Source organism: Strongylocentrotus purpuratus, unplaced genomic scaffold, assembly GCF_000002235.5.
Source record: "Strongylocentrotus purpuratus isolate Spur 01 unplaced genomic scaffold, Spur_5.0 spur5_scaffold_14, whole genome shotgun sequence".
NCBI lineage: Eukaryota > Metazoa > Echinodermata > Echinoidea > Camarodonta > Strongylocentrotidae > Strongylocentrotus > Strongylocentrotus purpuratus.
In genome coordinates this window covers 1,087,030-1,099,934 of record NW_022145599.1, presented here as the reverse complement: position 1 = coordinate 1,099,934, position 12,905 = coordinate 1,087,030, and positions in this window count along the sequence as shown.

Here is a 12,905-nt window from a genome sequence, read left to right as displayed (position 1 = left end):
AATCATTCGAGCCGCATTCGAGAGGCAATCTTAAGATTCCGACGGCATTCGAAATGCATTCCAATCAATCGAGCTGCATTCGAGCTGCAATCTAAAGCTTCCGACGGCATTCGAAGTGCATTCCGACGGCATTCGAAGTGCACTCTAATCATTCGAGCCGCATTCGAGCAGCACTCTAAAGATTCCGACGGCATTTGAGCAGCACTCTAAAGATTCCGACAGCATTCGAAGTGCATTCCAATCCTTCGAGCCGCATTTCGAGAGGCAATCTTAAGATTCCGACGGTATTCGAAGTGCATTCCAGTTGGACTCTTTTAATATCATTCGAGCCGCATTCGAGAAGCAATCTAAAGATTCCGACGGTATTCTAAGTTCATTCCGATCAATCGAGCTGCATTCGAGCTGCAATCTAAAGCTTCCGACGGCATTCGAAGTGCATCCGACGGCATTCGAAGTGCATTCTAATCAATCGAGCTGCATTCGAGCTGCAATCTAAAGCTTCCGACGGCATTCGAAGTGCATTCCGACGGCATTCGAAGTGCATTCTAATCATTCGAGCCGCATTCGAGCAGCACTCTAAAGATTCCGACGGCATTCGAAGTGCATTCCAATCATTCGAGCCGCATTCGAGAGGCAATCTTAAGATTCCGACGGCATTCGAAATGCATTCCAATCATTCGAGCCGCATTCAAGAGGCAATCTTAAGATTCCGACGGCATTCGAAGTGCATTCCAATCTTTCGAGCCGCATTTCGAGAGGCAATCTTAAGATTCCGACGGTATTCGAAGTGCATTCCAGTTAGACTCTTTTAATATCATTCGAGCCGCATTCGAGAAGCAATCTAAAGATTCCGACAGCATTCGAAGCGCATTCCAATCATTCGAGCCGCATTCGAGCAGCAATCTAAAGATTCCGACGGCATTCGAAGCGCATTCCAATCATTCGAGCCGCATTCGAGCAGCAATCTAAAGATTCCGACGGCATTCGAAGTGCATTCCAATCTTTCGAGCAGCGCACTCTAAAGATTCCGACGGCATTCGAAGTGCATTCCAATCTTTAAAGCAGCACTCTAAAGATGCCGACGGCATTCGAAGTTCATTCCGATCAATCAAGCTGCATTCGAGCAGCAATCTAAAGCTTCCGACGGCATTCGAAGTGCATTCCGACGGCATTCGAAGTGCATTCTAATCATTCGAGCCGCATTCGAGCCGCATTCGAGCAGCAATCTAAAGATTCCGACGGCATTCGAAGTGTATTCCAATCATTCGAGCCGCATTCGAGCAGCAATCTAAAGAATCCGACGGCATTCGAAGTGCATTCTAATCATTCGAGCCGCATTCGAGCCGCATTCGAGCAGCAATCTAAAGATTCCGACGGCATTCGAAGTGCATTCTAATCATTCGAGCCGCATTCGAGCCGCATTCGAGCAGCAATCTAAAGATTCCGACGGCATTCGAAGTGCATTCCAATCATTCGAGCCGCATTCGAGAGGCAATCTAAAGATTTGGACGGCATTCGAAGTGCATTCCAGTTGGACTCTTTTAATATCAATCGAGCTGCATTCGAGCTGCAATCTAAAGCTTCCGACGGCATTCGAAGTGCATTCCAATCATTCGAGCTGTATTCGAGTAGCAATCTTAAGATTCCGACGGCTTTTGAAGTGCATTCCAATCATTCGAGCCGCATTCGAGCAGCACTCTCAAGATTCCGACGGCATTCGAAGTGCATTCCAATCATTCGAGCTGTATTCGAGTAGCAATCTTAAGATTCCGACAGCTTTTGAAGTGCATTCCAATCATTCGAGCCGCATTCGAGCAGCACTCTAAAGATTCCGACGGCATTCGAAGTGCATTCCAATCATTCGAGCTGTATTCGAGTAGCAATCTTAAGATTCCGACGGCTTTCGAAATGCATTCCAATTATTCTAGCCGCATTCGAGAAGCAATCTTAAGATTCCGACAGCAATCGAAGTGCATTCCAATCATTCGAGCCGCATTCGAGAGGCAATCTTAATATGATTCCGACGGCATACGAAGTGCATTCCAGTTGGACTCTTTTAATATCGTTCGAGCCGCATTCGAGCAGCAATCTAAATATTCCAACGGCATTCGAAGTTCATTCCAATCATTCGAGCCGCAGTCGAGCAGCGATCTAAAGATTCCGATGACATTTTGAAGTACATTCCAGTTGGACTCTCTTAATATCATTCGAGCCGCACTCAAACAGTAATCTAAAGATTCCGACGGCATTCGAAGTACATTATAATTATTCCCCTTACAAAAATATGTTCAATGGTATACCAATGGTATACCATTCGGAAGTACCACTGAAAATACCATACAGATACCATTCACAACCACCATTTAAATATCATTCGGATACCATTGAGATTACGCTCGCTACGCTTGAATGGGCACCATTCATCTACCAGTGAAATACCATTCAACCTAATAATAATTGTTTGGACGCTCATTTGCATAATCACCAATGGTAGATGATTGGTACTATTTACACTATTGAAATTTGAATATGAAATATGCAAATTTTGTAACATTAAAGGGAAAGTCCAGCCTGAAATTAAGTTAGTTTTAATAGGAGTAGAAAAATGAGAGAAACAAGTCAGTGAAAGTTTGAGCAAATTCCGATTAAAAATAAGGAAGTTAGGATTTTTTAAGTTGTGATCAATCAAACACAAATTGGCAACTCTATGACGTAAAATGCGAGCTCAACTTCCATTTGCTAAGTACTAAAAAAATCTAAAATTTTCTTTTTCCCTCAAGAAAAATTTCAACCATACATGCACCCTAAATATAATAATTGCAAATATGTTTTTATACTCCCCCTGCAAGGAACAAATATATATTCCGTCATCAATAACGAAGAAAACATGATTTTATGGAATATTATGTACAAAGCAAATGAAGGAGAGCTCGTATAATACGTCACAGTGTTGCCAATTTGTATTTGATTGATCACAACTTCAATAATTCATAACTTTCTTATTTTCATTCAGAATTTGCTCAAACTTTCACTCACCTGATTTTCTTATTATTCTGCCTCTATCGAAACAAACTTATTTTGGGGGTGGACTTTCCCTTTAATCTACCATTCACCATTGGCATGGTAGGCCAATGGTGGATGTTGAATGGTAGGCCAATGGTTAATGGTGAATGGTAGGCCAATGGTGGATGATGAATGGTAGGCCAATGGTGGATGTTGAATGGTAGGCCAATGGTGGATGTTGAATGGTAGGCCAATGGTGGATGGTGAATGGTAGGCCAATGGTAAATGGTGAATGGTAGGCCAATGGTGGATGATGAATGGTAGGCCAATGGTGGATGTTGAATGGTAGGCCAATGGTGGATGGTGAATGGTAGGCCAATGGTGGATGTTGAATGGTAGGCCAATGGTTAATGGTGAATGGTAGGCCAATGGTGGATGATGAATGGTAGGCCAATGGTGGATGTTGAATGGTAGGCCAATGGTGGATGGTGAATGGTAGGCCAATGGTAAATGGTGAATGGTAGGCCAATGGTGGATGGTGAATGGTAGGCCAATGGTGGATGATGAATGGTAGGCCAATGGTGGATGTTGAATGGTAGGCCAATGGTGGATGGTGAATGGTAGGCCAATGGTAAATGGTGAATGGTAGGCCAATGGTGGATGATGAATGGTAGGCCAATGGTGGATGTTGAATGGTAGGCCAATGGTGGATGGTGAATGGTAGGCCAATGGTTAATGGTGAATGGTAGGCCAATGGTGGATGATGAATGGTAGGCCAATGGTGGATGTTGAATGGTAGGCCAATGGTGGATGCTGAATGGTAGGCCAATGGTGGATGGTGAATGGTAGGCCAATGGTGGATGTTGAATGGTAGGCCAATGGTTAATGGTGAATGGTAGGCCAATGGTGGATGATGAATGGTAGGCCAATGGTGGATGGTGGATGGTAGGCCAATGGTGGATGTTGAATGGTAGGCCAATGGTGGATGTTGAATGGTAGGCCAATGGTTAATGGTGAATGGTAGGCCAATGGTGGATGTTGAATGGTAGGCCATGGTTAATGGTGAATGGTAGGCCAATGGTGGATGGTGAATGGTAGGCCAATGGTTAATGGTGAATGGTAGGCCAATGGTGGATGTTGAATGGTAGGCCAACGGTGGATGGTGAATGGTAGGCCAATGGTTAATGGTGAATGGTAGGCCAATGGTTAATGGTGAATGGTAGGTCAATGGTGGATGTTGAATGGTAGGCCAATGGTGGATGTTGAATGGTAGGCCAATGGTGGATGGTGAATGGTAGGCCAATGGTGGATGGTGAATGGTAGGCCAATGGTGGATGGTGGATGGTAGGCCAATGGTGGATGGTGAATGGTAGGTCAATGGTGGATGGTGAATGGTAGGCCAATGGTGGATGGTGAATGGTAGGCCAATGGTGGATGATGAATGGTAGGCCAATGGTTAATGGTGAATGGTAGGTCAATGGTGGATGTTGAATGGTAGGCCAATGGTGGATGGTGAATGGTAGGCCAATCTACCATTCACCATTCACCAAATTGTGTTGTTGTATTATTAATCCAAAAATGGTCTAATGAATAAGTAGTGAAAAAGAATACTTAAATATGAATAATATATGATTTAAGGGAAAAAATTGTATGACCTCATTTGCATATATTACCATAAATATGCAAATGAGTAAATTTTTCAACAAATTGAAATTATCATATTATTCTATACACTTCACTTGACATGCGTGCACATTTTCGCGGATATCGGCCGTTTTACGGCCGAGATCTTAAGGGGGGCCATAATGCCCCCCCCCCCCCGGCCGTACTAAAACCTCAAATCGCCCGGCCTTTTTAGGGTTAATATTCCTGCCGGGTACCCATTTACCTTACCTGATATGAAGTGTATAACAAATGTAGATTAATGTCTTGCCAAAGGACGTTAGTGCTGCGACAGGGATTTGAATCCCGTAACTTGTGGTTCCCAGTCCGGAGACATAATCCACTGAACCAAAAACACCTCTATACGGGCTACGACGCCTCTAGAGTCTAGACAACCTTTTAATCATAATAAGCACTTCCAAATTCATTTTGAGCACTGAACATGCTATAAAGGGAAATGAAGAGAAACGTTTAGCAAGGTGCAGACGATTAGTTTGATATACATTAAAGGTAATACAAAGTTTTGGGATTTTTTGAAAATTGTTGGATAGTGATTCTTTACACTTTTTATATATTTGGATGCCCCTGTGGATGTATTATAAGCACAATAAATTTTAGCTCCTAAAACCCTTCTGCTTTCGAGAAAAATTGAATATAAAAATTTACCGGTGCTCCCGGTAAATTTTGATTAATTTCAAATAGCGCCTACGGCCGTACAATGGTAGCTGCGACCAGGAACATCTCAGTATATTTAGTTGAGATATATAATTTCCAAACGGGAAGAGCTAATCGGTCGATTTTAGTAAAGAAACATTGTTTAATTATAGCTTAATTAATATCTTGACCTTGAGAGGGAGCTATACATCATAAAGAGTTAATTATTTACAATTTCATTACTTTAGACTCGATTTCAACCGCAACAACGATCACTAAACTTTGTAGGACCGCATAATTATGCTTCCAATATGTTCATTTGAACCAAATTCATGACCCCATACCAAAACTTTGTATTACCTTTAAACAGATGTTAGTTTTATGAAAGTGAAGTATAAAAAAACAAGCCTCGTAATAACGGACTGATACAGTAACTGTGGATTCTAAACAGAAGACAGGACCATTAGGAATTATGATAATATAAAAGGGAGAAGAACAACTGAGAAATTTCAATATTTTTTGTTAGCAGTGTTAGCAAACAATTATTTAATTTTGCATAATGTTTTTTTTTCTTATCGGTCGGTTGCATCTCTTTTATCATTAGTATATTAATAATTTATTTTCCTTCCTTTCTGTGTAGGAATGCTGGCTTTCTCACAAATAATGGCTCTCCTCTTAAGAAAGTACGGTTGGCGGATAACGCTACGAGTCATTGGAGCGCTTCTCTTTATTGTCGGTCTTCCAAGCGTCATGACTTACATCGTCCCATCTCGTCTCCATAGCAACAAGGAAAATGAGAACGAGTACTGCAAAATGGTGCCTAGAGATAAGACATCTTCCATTGATAAAGCTCCATCACATGAAAATTCCAGGAGACTGCTTGACCAGTCACATGACTCGGCACGTGACGCATCTTTAGGACACGAAGTACAATGTACGTCAGACTCAAGGGCTTATATAATTCAGATTCATTCAGAGGAAGGACTATGTGAAGATGTGGAAAGTTTACTGAAATATGGAGAAATTATTGAAGACGATACTGAGGTGGTAGCTGAAATCTCAGACATTGGCAAGATGCCTGGTAGAGGTTCTGAATTTACTGAAGATGCGCTAGTAAACCCAGACTCGGAAATTGCGCTTCTTGATGAAAAGGAACATTCAGAATCTGTGATTAACTGCAATGCTCCCTCCCAAACTGCGTTTACTGCATCCAAAGTGGTTCCAATGATAGCTGCATACGAATTTGAGGAGAACATCATCACTGAAGATCAATCTGTGATGAAGACCGAGTCAGCATTTCAGTTAAATTCGATGAGTTATAACAATAATGACAATGGGGACACTGACAAGAATATATCCATTTTGGAAGATGGTGATAGCGTGCTGACGAGATCGGAATTAGCTGAGGAGGATCATCAAGATCCTAGAATGCTTTGGAAAATAGGAAGGGCGTTGACCTTTCCTGAGCTGTGGATGGTATCTATTTCAAACATCCTCAATGGAATAGGAGATTGTTTCTATTATATCAATGTGGTAAGGAAGGAGAGTAAAATTTTCCAGTGTTGATATTAAAGAGTCTTTGATATTTCTGTAGAGTAATTATATTATTTTATTTCTGTGTGGTGTTGTTATTTCAGAGACACCAATGTGTGTTGCATTATAATACCAAACGAAGAAGAAGAAGAAGTTTGATTGCTCTTTTGTGTGAGCAAGATACTAGGCTACACTCTGCATTGAAAAGTTAATAAGTAAATGATAAAGGGAGCATCAATGAAAACTGATCGAACAAATTCATTGATTCTTCAATTAATTCGTTTAATTCAAGGTTTAATTCAAGCTTACGGCATAGTCTTTGGAATCATTTACCATTTAATTTGAGAATCATAACTTCCTTATAAATCCAAGCTGAAAACTTGGCACTATGACACTCATCCGAACTTTCTCGTCCAAACTTTCTCATTCTTTCTATTTTTCTTGTGCGCCTCTGAATAGCATTGTCTAGATAGACGGCGCTATACAAATGCCTATGATCATTATTATTAGTATAGTTTATGATGAAAATCTAAATTAATACTGTACATAATGATCTTGATTATAAATGAAAAATGATAAATGACAAAGATGAATCTATATGTGTATGATCTTTAATTGCAGATCAGCTATTTGATGTCTATCGGGTTTGAAGAAGAGACGGGAGTTCAGTTTGTGTCTTTCATTGCCTTGTCTAGTCTTGTCTGTAAAGTGCTTCTGGTTCTGGTAGGAGAATATGTGCCATTTCCAAGAATCTTCCTACTGGTCTTCGCTAACTTCATCAGTATCCTCGCCCTAATTGCGTTCATGTTGGTCACGAATGTCGTACCTGTACTCTGTATCGCCATTGGTAATTACAATCAAAGTTGAATTGCGATCGATACCAGTAACATGCAACTAGCTAATCAGGATGCTTCATGTTACAGATCTCATCAAGACAGTTGATTCTAATTAATCACTGATAGGGAATATTCCAAGCATTTCCCAAGAATATTGTCAGAAGATTCACTCCATGATGACTTTGTAAACGTATTAAAGTTCAAGGATACTGCATGCCGATATAGGTATCTCTGTCAGAATCCATGCATCATAAAAAATAATATATAGTAAATAAGTTATAGAAATATTGACTCTTAGTCGATTTGGAACTCATAATTGCTATTGAAATACACGATCCTGAATGATCATTATCACGATAATTTCATAAATTATGTTAACTGAATCATCTTTTCAGCTGCCGGAATGACCATGGCAATCTCTAGCGTAGTGATTTTCAGTCTTGCCCCTGACCTGTTTGGAGCGGAGAAGGCACTCGAGACCTCTGCGGTGTTGTACCTCAGCTATGGCTCGGGGTTTCTTCTTGGATCTCTTGTTGGTAAGACTTCCAACAACTTCAAAGCAACGCTATCTCGTCTAATCCATAGCAATGCTTTTTTTTAGTGGAATATCTGCCTACCTGTAACAATTGTTAGTGACCAATAATGTTTTTTTTTGGCCCTCGAAAATTTGAAAAATTGCACCCCCCCCCCCCCCCTTGAGCGCCCGAGGGGGGGGGGGGTCCATCTCCAAAACAAGGTAAAATTAACGTAACAAATTTAAAAATACAATTTGTTTTTTCAGGGGGGAGGGGGGGGGGGGGGCGGGGCCCCCGGGCCCTCCCCCCCCTGGATCCGCCACTGGTTGGGGATATATTATAAAGTGAATTTAGTTCGCGCATGTTCCGCTTATATTCTTATTTTGACTGAACATCCGATTATAAGCAGCAACAAACTTGTGTGAGCGAAACGGTTAATCGTGAGTCCCTTCTCTCTTGTTCTCTCTCTCTCCCTCTTTGTCAGGTCAAAGCATCGATAAGACAGGTTCCTATACGAGCGCCCTCTTTGCTTTCATTGGTATCTTCCTCACATCAGGAATCCTGCTGTTAATGGCGCCTCTTTATCAACGCATCTTCGCACCTGAACGGTTTGTGACCTTTGACCTTCATCGGAGGAAGAGGGAGGCAAGGAGGAAGAATAGAACATCGGTTAAAGATGAAGGCGAAAATGGAGGGAAGAATGTTGATAAAAAGGGATGAATCCTACAGCATCTTTTAATGACTTGAAAGTCAATGTTGGTAAACAGTTTCATAGCATGCATTTGGGGTGGTGTATTATGTGATGAAATTGATTGATTGATTACTTTTATTCGTCAAGACGTAGGTGCATTAATAATATAGAACTGAGAGAAGAAATATTATAACCACAGACTGACCAATAAAAGCTAAAAACGAGCTAATACCAATGTGGTACTTAGATAGATATTTATTTGATAATTTGATAATTTATCTATTCTTATATAAGTGGAAATGGTGCTTTCTACCAATATTACAAAGTTAAATACAAAACAAATTGAAATACAACACAACAGCAATATTTTATATATTCAAAAAAAATATTGTGCCTTGATTTTTGCAAAGAGCTGTGATATTTTGCATTGGACATGTTGTATAGTTTCTGCCGTAAATCTTCTTCTCCATTTTAATATTTAAATACCAGTGTGTAATTATACGAGTTTATGTAAATGAACTGTGGTTTATACACCCTTCTGGTAAATGTGGTTGAAGATTTCAATAGAGTTATGAAAAATCAAACGTAATACTCTGTATCATGGCAAACGTCAACAAGTAAAGTAGTATTATTTCGAAGAAATTAAGGTTTGTCAGTTTTGGATTATCAAACCCGATTAGACTCACCGTATTTCAGTGTGCTACGGATATTATGCAAAGTTCATTTCGTCACAAATATGAATAAAAGAATAAAGTTAAGTAAAAATTTATTTGCTGTCTGTTGAGTGTTAGTCACTGTCAGTGGCGTACGCAGGATTTTTTCAAGGGGAGGGTTTTCAAATGGGGCCCAAAATTTCGCAACGACTCAGCAAGCCGCTGAATAAGCGGGGGGGGGGGGGGGGGGGGGTAGGCGTACACTTTTCTTTTCTTTTTTGGTCTCGAAATTTGTTTGATAATTTGACATTTTGTCCAGTTGGGGGGGGGGGATAAAGTCACCTTTTTAAGGTCACCCATTGGCAATTTTTTTTTCTTATTTATTAAAAAAAAAAAAAAAAAAAAAAATCAAAAGGGGGGGGGGGGTTTCCAAAAAAACATACACATAAAAAAAACTCGAGGGGGGGGGGGGTTAACCCCAAAACCACCCCCTGCGTACGCGCCTGGTCACTGTCACGTCAGGTGTCACGTGTGCTCATGCCTCCTCCAATGGATGGCAAAAAGGATAAAGAGAGAGAGGATGGGCGAGGGAGGGAGAGAGAGAGAGAGAGAGAGAGAGAGAAGGGGAAGGGGTGGTGGGGGGGGGGGGGGGGGCTTAACTGGCTCCCCCACATATATTAATGTTTCTTCTGGATTTCGTGATTTAGCGCCGTCAATATTGGGCGGCCGCCATCCATACAAGTGCACAATAGCATTTTCAACATTCGAAACAGATTACTCACCCACAGGCACACACTTGCAATTTTCTTCATTTTGTTTTGCTTGTCTTTCAACTTTTTATTTAGATACTTTCTGAAAAAAAAAATGTTTTAACTGACACAGCCTATTCTCCTATATACTCCTATAACAGCGCCATGTGTTCCCTCTCCCGGCTCAAGCTTAATATGATAGCCCCTTCAGGGGCGGATCCAGCCGGCCGCGAGGGAGAGGCCCTATTTGTTGGCTCAACAGGGGGGGGGGGGGGGGACGTCACTCTTTTACCCACCCTTGTCCAACCCCTCTGAAATTGACCCTGATGGCGTATCGCACCTTTTCTGAAATGACCATAAGGCCTAAAATAAAATCTTGTTGTATTGCCCTTTGCGACCGACCCCAAAATCTGAAAATATACGGTCGGCATTTTAATTTTTAATTTTAATTTTTTTTTAACCGTTTTTTAGATTTGTTTTTATTAATGAATAAACAAAATGTATTTTGTTTGTTTAAATGGCATATAAATGCATAAAATCAAATTATTCCGAAATTCTCACCCGTGCAAACCATTGCTAATTATTATGAGGTGCAATAGATATCAATGGAATGATGACGCTGAAACACATGCATTAAAGCATTACAAACTGAGAAATATCAGCCAAAAGAGGGCGGGAAAAAAACGAAAACAAAAACAAAAACATTCAAATCTGAAAAATATCGGCCCAAAGAGGGCCACACAAAAAAAGTTTAAAAAAAATAAAAACTTTTCTGACCGACCGACCCATGTTTTGGCACTCAAAGGGCAATACACAAGTTTTTTTATTTTAGGCCTAATGGCGCATATATCGCACATTTTCCGAAATGGACCCTAATGACGTGAGTCGAAACATGTGAACCTGGAAAGGTACTTTTTAAGGTTTATGGCGACGAACACAACTCACTTACTATCTGCAGACTATTCAAGATCCACCCAAAAGTTGTTGTTGTTTTTCTTCATAGAGATAAACAAGTAAGTAAGTAAGTTCAGAGCAAAACCGGCCACTTGAATGTGAATTCCGTCCTTTAGCTTGGACCCGCCCCCCCCCACACGAAAACACACCTACTCAGTGTTATTTAGGGTACGCGTATGCTTGTTCCCTTCCTTTGAAAGCACCCCCTATCTCAGGACTGCCAACATTTCTCAACTCCCCTTTTGCGTGGTTTTTGCGGGCTTTTCCTGCCTTGGAGACCCCCCTGAATCAGGAACACTGCTATAAAATAATGTACCTCTTATTTATGATATTCATGTCATTTTATAACCCCCTATATGAATTTTCTCACGAGTCCAAAGAGAAAAAGAGAAAAAAACACACCCCCTTTTTAATTTCTCAGGAATCCAGAGAGAGAGAGAGAGAGAGGGGGGGGGAGAGAGAGAGAGAGAGAGAGAGAGAGAGAGAGAGAGAGAGAGAGAGAGAGAGAGAGAGAGAGAGAGAAACGCCCCTAAGAAATCTCCGGGTGAAAAGTCAAATACACCCACTTTTTGTTAACGATTCTCGGGCCGGACTTTGAGATGTGGGGAACACGAATGCGGTCCCTCCGAGCCCGAAGTGGGGGGGGGGGGGGGGGGGGGGGGGGGTGGAATGGCAAAAACGTACGTACACACCACAAACCAAAGCCACAGACACATTTTTGTTTGTTTTTGTACGTGTTTTTTTTATTTCCATCATTCACAGGTGCTAATGTTACAAATAAATATTTTGATTAACATTCAACAAAGATTGATGATAACATGTTGAATGTTCCGGATCCGACGATCGGAGCTATCGATATCACTATCAGCTGATCTGACTTTTCTTTTCGATCTCGATCTCCATCCAACCTCCAAGTTCCGATCATAAAGTAACAAAACAAATTCTTACTTCAGACGTTCGTCTATATTTTGAACATTCAATTCGACACCTGTTTCTCGAGTGATCGTCAGTATATCCACCTCAAACCAGGTAAAGAAAGATAAATTCCTAAATATTAGTTTTACTATCCTAGTTCCTGCTCAATAATGCGACAACGGTGCCCCAGCGCCAGCGCAGCGCGCAGCCTGGTGCCGGGGCCAACTGCTGCAAATCTGAGTTGGGGGCTCTATCTTGACTGGATATTATTTATATGGTTGTAGATTCTACTTGTAGTCCTACTCAGGTTGTACTTGTAACTTGTAATGTATAATCTAAATCCATTTGTTTCATATTATAGTTGTAGGCCTAGAGTCTACTCAGGTTGTTGTAACTTGTAATGTATAATCTAGATCCATATCCGGGCATTTGTTTCATCTAGATCTAACTGTTCTTCTACTTCTAACTGTTAGACTCTAACTGTTAGGCCTAGAATCTACTATCTAGTCTATAGTCTAGATCTACTAACAACCTAGGCCTAGACTCTCAGCCTTGGAATGTTGGTTTTTATAATTGCCTAGATCTAGCTAATTTATCTTGCCGCTTATGTTATGATGGAGGTCTTAAAATTGCTGAATTAGAGTAGACTTCAAAGTTGAAGTTCAAGTCAGAGTCTTCATGTGACTCGCATTGTGTGTTAAGTCTAGGTAGGGTACCCAAGTTTATTGTCAGATTAAATT